We start from the raw sequence: 14,917 nt of genomic DNA on the forward strand, positions 1-14,917 counted from the left end.
TATGTATTTTTATGCATTTTATATATATATATATATATATATATATGATTTGAATTTAAGGAAAAAAAAAATCAATGTAAAATATGTATATATATATATGACAAGGAGTAGGAGATAGAGAGAGAGAGAAAATGAGTCAAGAGAAAGTATTAACAAAAAGAAAAATCAACAACCCACTCGACCCCCCCACGCCAAAACCCCCCGAAGCCCCACTTTTTTGAGTTGCCATAAATATTATTATACCTGACTGTTATTATTATTATGATTCATAATAGCAATCAAGAAATGTGAAGAAAAAAAGAAATGTTTTGTGTATATATATTATATATATATATATGTGTGTGTTATACGTGTAGTATGTAAATATGTTGAAAACAAAGGAAGGGAGAGTGAGGTTAGAGATGATAGGTGGATTAAATGACAATTTGTTTGGATTTTTTTTTTTTGTCTCTTGATTTGATTTATTATGTTTATTATTATTATTATTATTATTATTATTATCTTTCTTTGAATCAATACATACTTGAATTACATATATGTGTATATATAATTAATTAGTATGAAGAAAATTTGTATATAAATGATGAAATTTGTATTACAATTTGTAGGTTAGAAAATCATTTGTTTTATAAATATATATATATATATATATATGTATATATATATGTGTATGTATTTTATATATATACATATATATATATATATATATATATATGATAATGTAAATAATATCATATATATATAAAACAATGATTATTTATTTGTTTTAACATACAAATTAATAATTAACTTTTAATGTTTTAACCTCTCTTTTTCTTCTTTTTTTTTTTTTTTTTTTAATTTTTAACTGTTGGACGTAATTATTCCAATTTTCTTTTTTTTTTTATTATTGTTTTTTTTTTTTCTAATCACGTATTATTATTATTTAGTTTGTTTCTTGTATTAATATAGTTTTTAACAGACTTTCAAAAAAGGAAGAGGTTCTCAATTTGATTGCATTTTTGTTCTTTTTGTAAATGTTAATAAGTTTACACATGTATACAGACACATATATATATATTAATTGTAACTGAAAGCTGAAATATCAACGGTGTGTAAAAATTAGATAAATATTTTAGGTTTAATACTTATACATTTAAAAATATAGGTTAGTTTATGTTATATATTTTAGAAAATGAAAAATAATTATGTATATATATATATATTCATGGTAAGAAAGAAACGTATTGGGATCTGTAGCACTTGAATACGCCATCTGGTGACTTAATTCAAAATTAGAGTAGCTAGGACGAATTTTGCTACTCTATGCCCCTCCTCCCGGAGATCCCAATATTGTGGTTCTGCATACATGAAATTTTATTAGCAATTTTAATTAGTAAAAAATTTGAGAAAAAAAAACCATAGAAGAAAGAAGAAAGAAGAAGAAGAAGAAGAAAGAAAAAACAAATTTAATGCAAAAATTCTAAAATAATATTTTAATTATTAATCGAGATTTTAATATTATTAAGAAATTTCATATAAAATAAAATTACTTAGTTGATTCGCGTGTAATTTATAAGGTATTTTTTTTTTTGCGAAAAATTAGAAAAGTAGAAAAGTAGAAAACAAAAAACAAAAAAAAATAAAAAAGAGAAAACGCAAGAAAAAAAAAAAAATTCGAAAAGATAATTTGAACGATTTGCGAACAAAATTTGTAAATAATTAATCAATTAATTTTAATAAGAAGAAAACGCAAAAAAAAAAAAAACATAAAACAGGGAAAACACAAGGAAAAACAAAAAAATTCAAAAAGATAATTTATAAGCGATTTAAGAAAAAAAAAAACTTTGAATAATTAATCAATTATATAAATTAATTGATTAAACAATTAATTAGTGTATGTTTTATAAAATCGTTGTTGCATCATCTGCAATCGATTAAAACAAAAATTAGGAAAATTTGACGAAGGCGTTGATTGTTTTAAAGATCTTCACAAGAAAACGAAAAAACGTGGAAAAATCTAACCTCAAAATTAATTAGTTTTATCCATGAATTGAACTTTATCTGCTATCAAAATAATAGGAACAATGTCGTATTCAAACAAATGTCAACGTGTATTACACGACATACGACATTCATCAGACATTTCATAGTTAATAACCTAATAGAAAAATATATATATATATATGTATATATATATTTATATTTCTATGTATAAATGTATATATTATTCAAAACAATCGATCAAACATTGCAGTTATCCTTGTTTCATATAAACAAAGTATAATCAATGATTTAATAGAAAAATAATTTTCATTAATCATTATTATATTGTTTATCTAATATATATATATGTATATATATGTATGTATATGTATATGTATATGTATATGTGTTTAATACAGATAAAGTCAACTATAGTCAATGCAAATGACATGATTATAGTATTTTGATAGATCTTATATAATTGATGTATATAAATTACTGACATACATGCATACATACATTTAAAATTAAAATGATGGAACTTAAATTGAATGAGATGTAGTACTAAAAACCAAATGATTTTACAGTATGAATTAATTGTATTTTAATGGTATTTTTAATTTTTTTTTTATATAAGATATTATTATTACTATTATATTAATTAATTAATTAAATAATTAATGATTATTGAATAACAGTATATTTAAGGAATTGTTTATAATGGAAAGAAAGTGTGTGTGTTTTTTCTTCTTGACGAACTTAAGTTTTTACGTTTTAACATTAAAACGTAATAAACAAATTATTGAAAATTAAATAAAATGATAATTAAACAATAATGAGATGATAAAAATGACGAAATTGAGAACATGAATTGTTTAAAAAAAAAAAAAGTATAAGTATAAGTATAGTTAGGTACACTAGATTTAATAACATTTAAATGAACAATTGAAAATATTGAAAAATTAAATTCATATGCATGTGTATGTATGCATTATTATGTTAAGTAATACTTGAATTTTAATAGGAAAGAAAAAAAATTTGAAATTGCAGATCCATGTATTTTTCATAAACAAATTAGAGATAATTATATTAAGTAATTATTAAACTTTAAGGTAATTATGTGTTAAGGTTATTAGCAATTCTAGTTTTTATCTATTATTAATAACAATAGTATTAGTATATATAAAATTTGAAAAATACAAAAAAAAAAAATAATAATTTTACTTTTTGATTGTTTTTAAATAAATGAGCGTACGTGTGTTAATTTGCAGCAATTTGATTAAGTTTTGTATTAAGTTTTAGTATATTAGATCTTGAAATATTGAAACATGTTATTCATGTCTATTTAGGTTTATTAGTTAAAATTTCAAAAAGAAAAGAAAAGAAAAGAAAAGAAAAAAAAAGGAAAAAAAAAAGAAAGAAGAAAAAAAAAGTCTTTCTATTATTCATATTTTTGTTTGTATTTTATCTGTTTCCTTTAGATTCTAATATTGAAGTATTAAGCGTATTAACGATAAATGATTTATTTACAAATTTTATTATATTCCATAAAAATAATTATTATGTATTTTTTTTAATTAGTATTTGGATATAAACAGTTTTTTAAAAATATATTATATAATAAGTAGTAAAAGTATATTACAATAAGTAGTAAATTTGATACACGTGCGCTCAAATATTATTAATCAATAATACAAAAATTAGTAATGTTTATTTCTAAGAAAAAAAAAAAAGCAAAAACAAAACAATTGCATAACTTGTGTGTGAAATTGAAAAGCTTTAACCGTTTGCGTACCACGAGCCACTTTCGCGCTCTTCAGATTTTGTGTCGAGAAAAGCCAGGGCATTTGGCTGAAACCGACAATTGACGGTCCACCCGATATTTGTAGAAACGCGCTCAGTTTTTCAGACTCAATGAACCTCAGCTAACACCACACTTACCTTCTGCTTTATTTCGTCTAATAATTTCTACAAAGACACGGTTATGATGATCGCACTTTTATAACACTCCGTTCTTTCTGCCGCTTGCATAAAGAATGATGGTATAGAAATAGAAAAAGCAAACACGAGAAGCGTGGCCCGATTATTTACCGCATTGTGACAAGCGCTATCGCGCTCTTCGGCTTTTTTCGACACATAATAGAAGGAGCGCGATCGCGCTCCTTGGCGTTTGTCGATCGTGTTTTTTCAAAACCCTCTGGTACGCAAACGGTTAATCAACGAATTATGGTATTTCAAAAATGAACGAAAAAGAAACGAGAAAATTATAATGACGTTACATTTAACAAATTGTATTAACAAAAGCCATTATATTGGCAATACCATTTGGAAATAATATCTATGTTTATGTGCGTGAATTTGAATCAAAGAGATGTTCCAAGAAAAAAAAAACAACAACAATTAATGTGATGAATGACATATCTTGTCACCATTTTTTTCACTCATAGTATTGAACAGGAATGTGATATATTCATAGTCCTATATATATATTTATCAGTACCATTTTTCTTTTTCTGCGTTTGTCTCTTTTTTCTTTAAATAATACTCGCATATACACACTTTTTCCCAGAAAATTACTTCATGTGTTAATTGTAATCTACATTACACGTGTGCGTGCATATCTGTTGTTATGTGTGTATATGTCTTGTAGTCTAAAAACATCGAATTTTGTATACTTATGTGGGACAAACGTCTCCATACCAAACTTGTTAAGCATTCGTGGAGGGGAACTGGTCGGTGGGCCCTGGATAGCTCAATTGGTTAAAAGAACAGTCGCCCGGAAAGAAAAAGATCCGTGGTTCGAGTCCCGGTTCAGTCAGTCCAGCGGTCCAGTTTATTTTCACGAATCTTACATTTATCATTACTATTGTGAGACAAACGGTCCCCAAGTCAAACTTATTAACAGGTTGAATAATGCCATGAGGGTCACCGGTGACCGGCACTCAACTTGGATGTGATGTCATGGCAGCCACCAGTGACTGATGTGCCTAGATTAATAGAAATCTATTCAACATCGTGGCGCCATGGACAATCCCGGTGATGATATAATGTGACATTCAACTTATTAAGTATTCGTGGAGGAGGATTGGTCGGTGGGCCCTGGATAGCTCAATGAATGACAATAGTCTTATTGAAAACTGATTCCTATTCGAGTCCCGGTCCAGTCTGCCCAATCTGGACCAATCTTTTTTCACGAATCTTACAATTAGAGGATCTGTCGATGCGAAGGTTTATTAAAAACAACAACAAAAATTAAAAGAGAAATGTTAAGGTATGGCTGAAGATAAATTATAACGCAAAGTTAAGATAGAAAAGTAAGATGTAATATTTAGTATAATAAACAGTAAAAGAGTAATATACTGATCAAGTAGCCTAGAGCTAGATCGGATACAGAATAAAGAGAGGGCGTACCAGCGCTCTGTACAAAGGGACTATACGGCCCGTAGGAGAAGTAGAGGTACAGAGTAGGGGAAGCAGAGTGAGAAGACATAATGTCTTATATATGTACGCTATTTTTAACAAGAAATGTTGAACTTCGTTTCCAGGATCAGAATTAGAAATTTCCAAACTTGTTCTCCTTTTTTTTTTTTTTTTCTGATAAATGTTTATTAATTAAAATTATTCTTCGAACGTTTAAAATTTACATGAAAATGATAACATTTGAAATTGGTCTTTTATAAAAAATAATTTCTTTGATTAACATTTCGAATTTTGTTGTAATTTCAATTTATCTTCATTCTTTTGAGTAATTTTATTAAAATACGTAAAAACTTGTGAAAATAAATGTCGATTGTAGATTAATTAGTGAGAAAAAAAAACAGTCAACTTGGAACAAAGTTCAATGTCTTTCAATAAAAATAATAATAATAATAATAATAATAACCATAACTATGATAATTTTATTTATGATAGTTTAGTAGCTGATAGTTAGTAACTATGATAGTTTATTTATTAATAATTTTAAATAGCAATAAATGACAAACTAAATAAGTTATTGATATTTGCAATGTGACAATTTTTGACGATATTTAACATAAAATCAAAAAAAAAAAAAAAAATCATATTTCAAATGATTTTTCATTTTTTTTTTTTTTTTTTAAGATTAAAACTAAATTTAAATTGACGCAGAAATTTAACATTCCAAGTAATGTCAGAACATTATCTTTTAATTTTATTATAATTAATTATAAGTTTTAATAGAATTACACTTAACAACATTATTATAATTAAACTCTCTCTTCTAATTTTGTTATTATAATAAACTTTTGGAATGTTAAATTCCTGCGTTTATATATACAATTTTGAATAGTAAAAATTATTAATTAGCAATTTAAATTATTTTATATTATTATTATTATTATTATTATTATTATTATTATTAGAATTATATTATTTTATATTATTATTATTATTATTATTATTATTATTATTATTATTATTATTATTATTATTAGAATTATTATTAGAATTATATTATTTTATATTATTATTATTATTAGAATTATATTATTTTAGATAAGATAGATAATATTTTATTTGAATAACTCAAAAATCTTTTAAAAAAAAGAAAAAAAATATGATTAACTGTATAATTTAATATACTAGCAATTAAGTAAAATAACAAAGATTGCTTTCACTTCTCCGTTAATCCGGGATTTTCAGTATTAAAAAATTCATCCCGAGGGTTATAATGGAATAACCAGTTTTAAAAAAGCATACCTCTCCTCTCTAACCCCCCCCTCCTCCCCCGTCAGCCCTTCTCTCAAAATGGCAATTTTTGTAAGACAAAAATTTGTATAAAAGACAACAATCGTGCGGTGATCATGCGTGTGATTTAATATTTTGTTGACGGGGTGAAAAATTTGATGAAATTTTTCAAATGAAAAATAATTCGAACGAAATTGAATTGAGATGAAAAAAAAACAAATAGATAGATAGAGAGAGAGAGAGAGAGAGAGAGAGAGAGAGAGAGAGAAATAAATCATGGATGGTGAGCAATCTTTAAGGATATAGTGAAAACAAAAAATGTAAAAATAATAACTTTAATACGTATCACGGTGATTGAAGGGAATAGAGGTGATAGAAGTGTCGAACTTTCGTAATGTTAGAAAAAAAAAATTGTGTCATAGTGATTAGATCGTAAGTAAGAAGAAACTATAAAAAAAAAAAAATATATATAAAAATACCAAAAATAATATTATAATTATTATTATAACAAAAAAAAATATAAAAAAAAATATCGTCAAAAATTGGTAAAAAGACTCTAAACTAATAAAATCAAGTTCAAATTTTGAAGTATTACGATTTGTCTAATTAAATAGTATGCGTTATATTTTAATGAAATGAACCCCTTTTGTAAATTCAAACAATATGTTTCTTCTTAATTGATTTAAGTAAATAATACAAATATATGTATAATCGATCAATCTGATGTTAATTTACATTAAACAGTATCATTAATTATTACAATGCTAATAATTATTGTAAAAAAACCATTTTTTCAAACAACGTTTAAGTACTTTAAACAATGCTTTTAATGATTGTCATTATGATTAATAAATATTAAAGAAATTAGGTGGTTGTTACTAAATATAGTAACGGGACTTAATTTGATGTCACTTAATATAGTACAGATACTTAATATAGTACACAGATTATTTTTGAAGGGAATATCTTTCTTTCTTCAAAATAGGCACAACACAATTGCCTTTTCTTTTTTTTTCTCATCGCGACTCGCCCCAGGCGAGTCATCGGAATTCTTTTATAATTTCTAAAAGTTTTTTACGTCGGGCAAAGGAGAGTCTAACCCTAAAAAACCCTTTCACAACCCTCATCCTTTATCCGGGGCTTGGGACCAACAACATTATAACCTAAGCTACTCAAAAGTCCACCCCAAGTTGATCATGCAGGCGGATTATTTCCCAAGCGGGACTCGTTCACCCATCCAAGTACTAAACTGTTCCCAGTGCTGCTTTACCTCAGTAATCGAACGACATCTTTTTTTCTTAGCACAGCTATGGCCGTAGAGAACATATTAATTAATATAATAGATAGATAAACTTTGTTGAATCCAGCTTTACAGCCATGTGATGTGTGACTTGGTTTATAGTTTTATGTTCTCCATTCATCCATCCACCCCTCTTCATTCATCCATCCACCCCTCTTCATTCATCCATCCACTCCTCTTTATTCGTCCATCCCATTCATTCCTTATTGCTTTCCCTTGCTTAAGGGCCTGTCTCGTTTCCTCTCCCTTTGATTTGTTCCCTACAAATCTTCCCCTGTTTTTCCACATTTCTCAATCATACCCCTCCACTTTTTCGTTTTTTTCTAAAATTTCTCCTTCTCGTGTTCGTTCAAATTAATTACTTTTATTTTTCTTATCATTATCATCATCACTATTATTATTATTATTATTATAAATACGAGAAATAAAAAAATGAAATTAAATTTTCGATTAATAAATGAATTAATTAAAATAATCGGACAAAAAATTATTAAACATTTAAATACATGTATGTGGAACGAGCGCCTCTCTGCCAAATTTATTGGGCATTCGTGAAAAGGATTGGTCGGTGGGCCTTGGCTAGCCCAATTGGGTAAAAGAGCAGGCAGTCGCCCACGAGCGCCCCTATGCTAAGTTTATTGGGCATTCGTGAAAAGGATTGGTCGGTGGGCCCTGGCTAGCCTAATTGGTTAAAAGAGCAGGCAGTCACCCACGAGCGCCCCTATGCCAAGTTTATTGGGCATTCATGATAATAATTGGTCAGTGGGCCATGGGTAAACTCAATTGGTTAAAAGAGCAGTCACCCGTAACGCGAATGATTCGTGGTTCGAATTCCGGTCCAGTCAGTCCATTGGTCCAATTTTTTTCACGAATTCCACATGTATATATATATATTTTCATTATTATTGTTAGAAGTTACGTGTATGTTGAATTTTGAGATTAATGGAAAAAAATGGCGAATGAATATTCATTTAGAACAACAAATGATTATGGCAAACTTATTCGGGTGGGGGGGGGTGAAATAAAATGTTGCCTTTAAACAAACTGACATTATTTTAATTTGTAAAATAATTAAATAATAATATTAATTTAAATAAATAGCATTTGTTTTGATTGTGACAGTAAGTTTGATAAATAAATCGTTGAAATAAATTTTTGATAATGTTAGAACACTTGTGGGAAGATAAAAAATAAAAATAATAAAATTGGATTAACATAAATGAAAGACACAATTGTTTAATATAAATAATAATAATAATGTATAATAAATATATAATAATAATAATAATAATAATAATAATAATAGTAATTAAATGATAAAATAAAGCTGGGACAGGCAATGAAATGTTAGAGCACTCGCGAATAAAAGTTCAAAAAGAAAGATATTAACCCTTTCGCTTCCAGCGCCACTTATAAGCGGTGTACGCAATACGATTTGTGGGTACAAGGAGCGCCAATTATAAACGGCGTATGCAATATGACCTGTGGGTTACAAGCGCTGCTTATAAGTGGCGTATACAATATGACTTATAGGTACCATGATAAAAGATCTGACTCACGATATGAGTATAAAGAGTTTGATGTTGACTTATGTATAAATCTGTGCTTGAAAATTTATCATACGTACTTATATTATTACTAATCACTTAACACATTAAAGGGGCGGGTGATCTTGACGAAAGTATGCTAGGTAACGTGGCGACCGTCCCGCCTCGTTATTTGTGTAATAATAATATATAAATGTAAAGTGGCGCATTAATTGCGCAATGTGGTTGCAAACCGTACTAATACAACTCCTGTCTTTAAGCTACAGTCAAAATAAATCGTAGTACTACGACTTTCGCCTTTAATGTGTTGACATTTGTGGTTTTCCAATTACAGAGCATAATGCGACTCAGTGGCGCACAATTGTGCGAAAACGAATTGTACTAGTACGAATTACTATATACGAATTATTATATACGAATTACTATATACTATATACTATTACGAAATACTATAGCACGAATTGTGCTAATGCTTAATTGGAACGTGAATTAGTTTTCAAATGCACCAGTAGAGTGCACTAAATTCAGTGTTGAACAAAAGAATATTCATCGACTTAGCAACCTCATTAATGTATAAATAAAGTGGTATTTTATTGAATAATGGATTCGATCAAGCCATTGCAGCAATGTTGATTTGTAAAGTATATATCTGTAAAATAAATTTATTTATAGTTTTGTATTTTAAAATGAAATTGTATTCACATTTTATGTGTAGAATATAAAAAAAAAAAAAAAAAAAAATAGTCAATGTTTATACCTTCGTCCATACTTATATTTATTTTTTAACGGTCTGAATTAACTTTTTATTATTTCTGAAAAACTACAGCGAATATAAAGCTTTAAGAATTTAAACGATAATATAAATAAAATTTCGATCTCAATGCCAACTTAAAGAAAAAACACTTGATTATTTTCTGTTACTTGAGTTGGTATCGATTGCAAGTATCACGCGAGAGCAACACTTTTTGAGAGTGCTCGATTGTGCGATGCGTTTCTCTAGTTGAAACATTCAGTGTTGAGCATTATTTCGCATAAAGCGCTTTAGTGCTGTAATTGGAAAACCACAATTAATATATATATATATAATAACTTGTTTGCGAATCATAAATAATTCATAATTAAAATATTACACATACAATTTTGTAAATAATAAATGTTTTCATATCAAAAATGTAAATTATACTTATTATTATTATTATTGTAGCAAAGATTGTTCTATTGGTCACAATAGTAATGTAACACTTAGCCCCGACCGAACGCCCCACAGCGACCTCTACAGTTTCCATCACCGTGACTCAAGAAAGTCAAACAGCGCTCTTTTTCAGCGTGCATTTTTCATGAAGTAGTATTTTAGAATAGATATTTTCGATAGATGTGTGTAAAGTGACGCATTCCAGGGCTTCAAAATTGTAAAACACGAGCCTAAGAAACGACGCGTTTACAACGGGGCCGAGTACGCTTACCCCCACTCGTCCTAACAGTTGGTGGGGGTAATCCACGTACTGGACCCCGCGTTATAAACGCCATCTTTTCGCGAGTGTCTCAATTAAGTCGTGTCCTGTGTTTGCCTCAGTTAGAGGACATATTTATCGAACAATATTTTTTTTTTCTAACCGACTGCTTTCAATGTTCAATAAAGAGAAATAATTATTCATTTACAAAGAAATGTTGTAATTAGTTTAGTTTAACTATATTAGTTATCACTTAGTTGTATTTTGGTTCAAATTTTGCCGATAATAAATGTATTGTACATGCAATTAAAAACAATACAATAATATTATCGTTTAGACAAAACATTAATTTAATTAATTAATCAAATTTTATTATCGTTATTAATCGTTAATCAAAAAAAAAATATTAATTTAATACAGTTTTAAATCAAATTGATTAAAAAAAAAAAAATAATTGAAGAAATAAATAACAACAATATTCAAATATTAGAATAACAATAATAATAATAATAATAATAATAATAAAAAAGAGGATTTTAATTCGTCAACTTTAATAATTCTCTTTTGTGAATCAAAAATGCATCCTCTCCCTCTCTCTCTCTCTCTCTCTCTGTCGTAAATCTCAAATACGATAAACAAAACAAAAAGGATGTTAAGACAAATGGATGATGAAATGAACGGAATAAATTAAAAAATAGCAACAACAACAACAAAAAAAATAAAAATAATTATAAACAAACTCTCTTCCCCAATAATAATGCAATAAACTTTAAGTTCCTTCTAACACTAGTCACGTGACATCATCATAGTCCTGTTGTTATTATTTTTTTCTTTTCTCTTCGTTTACTTTAATTTGATTTTCTTCTAAATTTTATTTCCTGTTTTTTTTAATGGTTTTTTTTTATTATTATTATTACTGTTTTATTACACCCATAAACCCCATTCACAAATTACAAATTACAAATTACAAATATACTCTTTCGCATACGATACATAATTATAAACAAATAAAAGAATAATAATTCAATTTTACTTATTTAGCATACACATATATACACGCATATATACATAAATAAATAAATAATTAAATAAATGTTTATTTATAAATAAATAAAATTCTATACTTGCACTAATGTACTCTTAACGTGACTGACACATATAAAAATGTTTTCCATGTGTGTTTTCTTTCTCTCTCTATCGCACTCTCTCTCTCTCTCTCTCTCTCTTATTGACAAAAGATGGCACTAAAAGAATGATAAATAAATAATTAATTAATTAAATAAATAAATATATGGATAGCACGAAATGAACGAGATGAATGCACGTATCCAATCAAAAAATTAAAAAAGAAAAAAACAATTCGAATAAAAACACGAATTTCAAACCATCCGTTCAGATAACAACAACAATAATAATAATAATAATAATAATAATAATAATAATAATAATAATAATAATAATGATAAAAGATGTTAAACATGTAAAAGAATAAAAGAAGAAAAGAAAAAGAGACGAAGATTGAAAAAAACAAATAAACAAAAACGTGTTCTCGTATGACAGACTGATTTAAATAAAAAAAAAAAAAAATAAAAAATTGAAAAGATTTTGGCCGAGACAATTTGATTTGTTCCCTTTTTCAGCCTGTGACGATAAAAAAAAAAAAAAAGGGGGGAATTAAGTATAGAAGAAAAAGAAGGGGACAAAAGAACAAAATGAAATTATTAAATAAACAATATCGTAACAGAGATATTTCAAAGTGGTTCTTACTTAACAAAGTTCAACAAATGAAATTATAACTAATCAATAACAGCAAATAAGAACGAATCGATGACGAAGGATAAATAAAACGAATGAGAAAGAAAAATGAAATGAACAACAACAACAACAACAAAAACAACAAAATTGAAACAGGAATAATGCAACAAGAAGTCGTCATGTCAAATTAAATATATAATTTATAATAAATATAATTATTAAAAAAAAAAAAAAAAAATAAGAATAATGAGGAAAGAAAATACATACAAGAAGTAATGTTAAATTGAACATATATTTATCATTGATAAATAAATAAATAAATAAACATAAAATGAACTAAACTAATCGAAATCTCTGTGAGAGAAATGTTGTTAAAGTACCTGAATAGGCCAGAATCTTGGTGCGCATCATACGTATCAAATTTTCGTATTTTAAATACAAAATGCGAAAGGATGATTTTTAAACAAATAAAAACAAACAAATTTAATTAATCGATCTAACGATCAATTGATTAATTTTAAAAAATGAAACAGAAATGATAATACTGTAAAAACACGTCGTCCAAGATTGAATTATGTTTTTCTATCGACGAATAATAATTGAATAAAAATCGATGCTACTACATCAAATAACGATTACTATCGATTATTATCGTCGTAAATTTTGCAATGAAAGAAATACAGAATTAAGAAGAAATATCGATAAACACAACAAATATCGATATAAATATATATATATATTCGATATTTTGAAATGGAAACATAACCGAAGACGACGAAAGACTAATACTTAATTTATAAATAAACAAACAAATATCATAATAATAATAATAATAATAATAATTAATATTAAATAAATTAAAAATAAGATGAAATCATTTTTGTTAATTTTAAGAAAGTTAAATGTGTTGAATTAATGAAATGTGAAAACGTTGGGGGCTGTGGCGTTATTAATTAAATAATTAATTAATTAATTAATTAATGTATTTAATTTTTATTATTATAAAATATAATAAATATTAATAAATAAATTAATTAATCAATTTATTCTATTCAAATGGCACTTTCCAATTATGTTAATAATTACACTTTATATATACATACATACATACATACATATATATATATATATAATACTTCATTATATATCTATATTAAAAAAATAATTATATATATATATAAATATATGTACGTACACAAACACACACACACAACACACATATATATTAAATATAGCGTTATATTTATTAATATAACGTTTTAATTATAACCTGAATAATTTACGAATCTTTATGAAATATAAATAAATATAAATAAATAAAAATAGTGGCATCTGATTTGTCTAGATTCATGGATCTATAGATCATAATACACACACACACATATATATATATATATTTATATACAGGATGATTTATCAGTACTTATCACTTTTCTGCTACTATCATATTTTTGAAGTTGTTTAAGTGACAAGAGTTTGTGAAATCACCTTTGTATATTTGTATATTGAAACAAACTAATTGAAGTTTAGTGAATAAATTTTGTGTGATCCATGATTAGAACATTTTATATGCTCAAAGGATTTACTTATTTATCGATTAGTATTCGTCGATTATCGATACTACTACTACTACTACTACTACTACTACTACTATTACTACTACTATTATAGTACTATTAATATTCTTATTAATAGCAACATTAATAGTTTGCTATGACGATCAAGTATAAATGAAATTATTGAAAAATAATAATAATAATAATAATAATAATAATAATAATAATAATGAAAAGAAAAGAAAAGAAAATGTAAAAAAAAAAAAAAAAAAAAAAACAGAAAAACTAAAAAAAAAAAAAACTAAAAAAAGACTTAAAACAACCAAGGAAAAGAAAAGGAACACATACAACACATTCATCATACACACACACACACATGCACACAAAGTGGCGAAAATTTGTTTTTTTTTTATTTTTTTAAATAAAAATTTTTGCATTCGCATCAATAAAAAAAAAAAAAAAACCAGAAAAAAAAGAAATGTTTTTACGATTGCTGATTGAATTTACTTACCAATGTTTTGAAATTTGATTAAATAACAATATTTCAATTTAACGTGAAACATTTGACGATATGATACAAATTATTATTAAATTAATATAATTTATTTATTTCAATGGATTAATCACATCGTGTGT

General features: G+C 26.1%; 1 protein-coding gene across 11 annotated transcripts in view; it reads left to right on the forward strand.

The window, feature by feature from the left end:
* The window catches only part of gw (trinucleotide repeat containing adaptor protein gawky), an 81,877-nt gene that overhangs the window by 38,172 nt on the left and 28,788 nt on the right, over positions 1–14,917 (forward strand). The window lies entirely within an intron of this gene.

The sequence above is a fragment of the Polistes dominula genome, unplaced genomic scaffold (genome assembly GCF_049000335.1).
Source record: "Polistes dominula isolate Pdom_NZ unplaced genomic scaffold, Pdom_raw_medaka contig_32, whole genome shotgun sequence".
NCBI classification, from domain to species: domain Eukaryota; kingdom Metazoa; phylum Arthropoda; class Insecta; order Hymenoptera; family Vespidae; genus Polistes; species Polistes dominula.